Here is a 6,239-nt window from a genome sequence, read left to right on the forward strand (position 1 = left end):
TGTGGCGGGCCGGATCTGGCCCCCGGCCTTTGAGTTTGACACCTGTGGACTGGAGATTTCTACACGCTGCTAGCACGACACTTGAGATAACAACATGTTACAACACATTACAACATGTTACGATGGCTCAGCTAGTAAAGGATTGACTTCACTGTTCTGAGGTCCCGGTTCAATCCCAGACCCGCCTGTGTGGAGTTTGCACGTTCTCCCCGAGCCTGTGTGGGTTTTCTCCAGGCCCTCCGGTTTCCTCCCACATCCCAAAAAACATGCAACGTTAATTGGACAATCTAAATTGTCCCGAGGTATGATTGTGAGTGTTTGTCTCGATGTGCCCTGCGATTGGCTGGCAACCAGTTCAGGGTGTACGCCGCCTCCTGCCACTTGACACATGGGATAGGCTCCAGCGCTCCCCGCGACCCTTGTAAGGATAAGCAGCTAAGAAAATGTATAAATGGATGGATATATCATAGTGCCCCTGGTGGCCAAAGACAGACACATCAGAAGAAGCGCAATGTCTATGGGCAGTGAAGTATGAAATCATGATGCTGAAATTATGAAAGGTCCCATAAATATTTGAGCAAACCAGCTTGTCGTAGTATTTGGGATGTTCTATTGGCTCTATGAAAAATCATCCACCCATCCCTGAGTTTGACGTTTTTTCTGCCAAGGGGCCTGAAATCAGGTCATTCGAATTTCTCACTTATCTACATCACTCGCGGAGATCTCCACCTATCTAGGCACCCCCCCCCCCCCCAGCCTCTCCTTCCTCTTCAATCAGAGGAAACTGGGCGGTCTTGGCCAAAATATGCATGAAATGAGAAAAACGGATCATGACAGCGGGCGGCACGGTGGTTCAGCTGCTCAAGCGTTGGCCTCACACTTCTGAGGACCCGGGTTCAATCCCAGCCCTGCCAGTGTTTGCATTTTCTCCCCTTACCCGTGTGGGGTTTCCTCCGGGCACTCCGGTTTCCTCCCACATCCCAAAAACAGGCAACATTAATTGGACACTCTAAATTGCCCATAGGTGCGATTGTGAGTGCGACTGTTATCAGTCTCGATGTGCCCTGCGATTGGCTGGCAACCAGTTCAGGGTGTACCCCGCCTCCTGCCCGTTGACAGCCGGGATAGGCTCCGGTACTCCCGCGACCCTCGTGAGGATAAGCAGCATTCAAGACACAATTTTTGTCATATATATCCATAAACACACTGCGCGTCGTGTTTCGTGCGCATGCTACGAAGCTCACGGGCGCATTTGTCAAAGCGATTGATAAAGATCGTAAGAGCGAAAACGGTCGCCTCGCGATCGGTCGGCGACCCGTCCGAGGCGCACCCGCCCTCCGACGCTCCCGGCCCGCCCGACGTTCCGAAACGAAGCGTTCGACCCTATTCCGGAATGAGCGGAATAAAAGCTCCGCTGGCCTCGTTCCATCACCTGCTGCAAGCATATGATAGCGACTCTCAGCTTCTATATAAACCACTTTTCATCTGCTTTGGTGAGAGCGGATCACACCCGCTCGGCGGTGTGAATGTCAGCATCCTGCCGCGCCGCGATGCAGAAGGCGGCTCAGCCAAATGACGAGCGAGAGGCGGCGCAGTCGGAAGCATATTATATCATAAGGAGCCGCTTGTCTTTGGCAAATCTTCCCCAGTCAAATCTGCAGCGGGGGAGCCGTTGTTGCCCTCCAGCTCCCCTTGGTACGCGCTGACGTTAATGGCGTACCCTCCTCTCGCCCCTTTTGTCTGCTTTGCGGAATCCAAAGACTCCCGAACTTCAATGTGTGCTATTTATTCAAAGGTGCGCGTGAGCGCCGGCGCGAGGCCCGCTTCTCTTCAGGCAACGCATCCACGCAAAGATCACACGGATTGTTTTATTAGTCTTTGAGAGGTTTGCTTTGAATCGTGGAAAGCTGCTCTTGATGGCGTCGCTTTCTTTGTGTGCTTTCGGCTGATATTGTTCATCTTACGGTGGCTTCATTCTTTTATTGATTGATCGATCAGCAAAAAAAAAAAAAAACAAGCATATAATTGGGAATAAATTTAAAGTTTACATTTGATACAAATGTTATCCATTCCACTATCTCAAATCGTCCTTCTCCATTGAAATAGATGGAAAAGCCGTTAATGCGTTCCAGCCTTCCCCCAAAAACCAAAAGTTTGTTTTTAATGAGCGTTCAGGATGTACTCCACCTCCTGCCCGTTGACAGCTGGGATAGGCTAACCCGCAACCTTCGTGAGGATAAGCGGCAAAAGAAAATGGATGGATGTATTTCTACTATGCAGTTTATTATCAGGAAAAGCTAAAAAAAAATGCAAACCAAAAGTTTATTTTTAATGAGCGTGCAGGGTGTACCCTACATCCTGCCCGTTGACAGCTGGGATAGGCTCCAGCACTCCCCGCGACCCTTGTGAGGATAAGTGGATAAGAAAATGGATGGATGGATACATGACAATTTGAAACTTTGGTACAGATTTTCACAAGAATCAAAGAAGTTCACACTTGATTTGCCTTCCATCCATCCATCCATTCATCCATCCATCCATCCATCCATTTTCTTAGCCGCTTATCCTCACGAGGGTCGCGGGGTGCGCTGGAGCCTACCCCAGCTTTCAATGGGCAGGAGGCGGGGTACACCCCGAACTGGTTGCCAGCCAATCGCAGGGCACATCGGGGCAAACAGCCGCACTCACAATCACACCTAGGGGCAATTTTCGAGTGTCCAATTAATGTTGCATGTTTTTGGGAGGCTGCGCGGTGGATCAGCTGGTGAAGCGTGGGCCTCACAGTTCTAAGGTCCCAGGTTCAATCCCGGACCCGCCTGCGTGGAGTTTGCATGTTCTCTGCCTCGGGTTTTCTCCAGGCACTCTAGGTTTCCTCCCACACCCCAAAGAACACGCAACATGAACTGGACACTCTAAATTGCCCCAAGGTGTTTGTCTCCATGTGCCCTGCGATTGGCTGGCAACCAGTTCAGGGTGAACCCCGCCTCCTGCCCGTTGACACCTGGGATAGGCTCCAGCGCTCCCCGTGACCCTTGTGAGGATAAGCGGCAAAGAAAATGGATGATTTTGGGATGTGGGAGGAAACTGAAGTGCCGTGAGCAAACCCATGCAGGCACGGGGAGAACATGCGAACATGGGTCCGGGATTGAACCAACGCTTTCCAGCTGAGCCACCACAATCTATAATATTTAATATTGCTACGTACACGCTGTTTGTTTGCCCATCTGTGGCATTTCCCATTAAGCTAATGACGCAAAGGCATGTGGTTCTTTTAAATACATCATGTGTAATTTTCTTTGTTTTCTGCTGAATTTGAGCATAGCAATAAACAGCTTGAAGCCTTTTTTTAAAATGAGATATTTGAAATGCGCCATAGTCGAGTTTACTAAAACTCTTTTCGTCGGGTTATTTGTCTTTCAAGGCACTAGCACTAGCAGTGTTATCATTTATAAGAATTGTTAACGCCGTGACAAGAGAAGGCCCCGGAGATGACTCCAACATGGACAGATGAAGTGCCCTTGCGGAAAAAAATATTGAATCCCAAGCAGCTCCCGGCAGCAGGAGTGGCGTTCCGCAACAGCGACTCGCTTCATTCTGCCGTCGGCGTCCCCACGGGAACGGACGGAAATTCATCAGCAGGTGTTGTCATGTAAATACAACAATGGCAGAGAACGAATCGCTATTATTATGATTATTATTATTATTACCACCCGCGTGTAGAATCGCATCCCTTCGGCAAGTCGGAAGCAGCGAAGAATAAGTTTAGCATGTCGTTGACCTTGGATGGTCTTGTTCTCGGCTCACGTGAACACGACGCTTTGGTCTTTTACAATTACAGGGTCACCGTGTGTGGGAGTCCAGGCTGTTGCATCAAAACCCGAACCAGACAGTCTTGGGTGCTCCCGTGAGAGCGTATACATTATTTACGCGCCATCTGCCGCTCCCGCTCCCGCTCGCTCGCTCGCATGTTTTCTGCTGCACGACGCGCAAAATAGCGTCGTTCATCTCGGTCGCAACATTTTTTTAATTTTATTTATTGCACATGCAAATGAGAACGCTGTGCCACATGCCGCGCGCGCTGCCAAGTAGCGCAACTGCGCCCAAAACCGGCATCGCGGGTTCATCGTTCGCGCCCTCGGAATTTAGCAGATTTTCACGCGATCGTCTTTTAACGGGATTTTACGGCATGCGAGGCGAGCCTGGAATTAGACTTGTGCGCCTTCTTTGCGGTACTGCATTGTGTCACAAAATGTCAGGCGGCGTTGATGACGACTGGAAGAGATGCAAATCCACCAATAATTGTCCATTACAATTTCATTATTTTTTTTCTTTAAATAAAATATTTTGGGCAATAATTGGGGATAAACCACATCAATGTTTTATGTGTTGCCCCCTCCACTCACACCCATCAAATGACCTTAACATTTATGTTCACTTCCAATTGCCTCCCTATGTCGTTTTGCACTATTTAGCATTAGCATTTCATTTAAAGTTCTTTTTGGGTGTTTAAAGCCCAAGTGTCATCGCTATAAGCATTCTAAAATAGATATTGAAATGAAAAATACATATATTATTCACTTGAATGTCTATACGAAAAAATAAACATGAGAAGAGAGCGCGTCATCCATGTCCGTGTCATTCGACATCCGAGTGGTGGCCATATTGGCTGCATCTACTGCCCGTGACGTCACCCCGGACATTCGCCATTGAAAACTATCGTTCCGAGCCATTTTTAGATGATATGCGGATCACTTCTAACTAACAACAGACTCCCAGACAGTATGTATGAGTCAGCGCAGCCGAAGCCGTGCTCGTCGGCACATTTAGCACCGCTCACTTACGAACTCGGATCTTTTGTTACGTTCTGAAAGGATTACGCCCCCCCGGGCAACAATTGTTTTTTTTAGTAGCTGTATCCACACATACCTGTCATTTGGAAACCACGAAGCTCTCGTCCTTGTCACCCGTGCAATCCATTTTTCACGTCTCTTGGAAACTTGTGAAGGGTAAATCCATCCTCCCGAGTGCTCGAGCAATGTCCAGCAATCCAACGAGACGGCATTTTGGCTAACGCGAAGGAACAACGAGCTACCTTCCCGCAGGTAAAACTGATAGAAACAAACGAGTCCACTTGAGTGCGTTACTGCCCTTAACTTCACTTCCTGCTTCGTCTCGAAAACAAATCCCTCGAGAGGATTTTCATTTTCAGTTACAAAAAGCAATACACGTCAAAATCATGTTTGTGGTGAAAAAACGGATGGGTCCATTCCGACTGCCTTTTTTTCCATTAATAACATACTAAAAATCATCCATTTCCTGACAGTGGCACTTTAAATATCCAATGTTTCATTCTGTTTGGTTTTATGCGTCACTGTACAGTAAACTTCATGTTACAGCTTGAAGCAAACATAGTTTGACTCATATTTGGGGAACTTTGCCAGCGAGAGCTGTCGTCTTCATGTCGTTTCCACGGTGATGTACGATAATCTCCCATTTCTTGACAGTCTGAAAGTGAAAACTGCCGCTAAGAAGTACATTGAATGTTGTGTTGTACTAAGTTTGGTATGGGTAAAACTACAACAAATATAGAAATATAAACTTTTATATGGGCTCTTCTATATAGTGAGCAGAGGTGGTGTACTGATAACTTCTGCTTTTCATGAGATTGCCCGTCCAGTATCTTAATACCCACCGACTGAACCCGAATACAAAAATTGTCTGCTTGCTTCAAGACAATGGATGTAAAATCTGTGCAAAAACAAATAATATCAGGGGTCTCAAACTCATTTTTGTTACAGACCACATCACACTTATCATTTCCCTCAGAGGCCCGTTATCACACTGATACCATAGAAACGTTTAATCAGCTCATTATATTATTAAATCTGCACAATAATTTGAAGGATAACTAGCTATTGTTTTATTTAATGTGAAAGGGGATTTGGTCACAGAAAAACGAAATATCTCAACATTGTTACATATGATAATTTGGGATTTTTGGTGCAGATTTTTAGCTAGAATCATGGAGTTTGATGAACATGATTTCCCTTCGTGGCCCGCAATCTGGCCCCCGGGCCTCAGGTTTGGCACCCATGTCACGCTGTCACAACAAAATGGAATATGAATGAACTCAACGCCTCTCCCGACACACTAAATATTCCGTTCAAAAAGCTATAGGCTGTTTTGTTTAGAAATGAGTCAATTTGTAGTTTTTCACATTTGATCCCGGCCCAGCGTTG

Source organism: Syngnathoides biaculeatus, chromosome 7 (assembly GCF_019802595.1).
Source record: "Syngnathoides biaculeatus isolate LvHL_M chromosome 7, ASM1980259v1, whole genome shotgun sequence".
Lineage (NCBI taxonomy): Eukaryota > Metazoa > Chordata > Actinopteri > Syngnathiformes > Syngnathidae > Syngnathoides > Syngnathoides biaculeatus.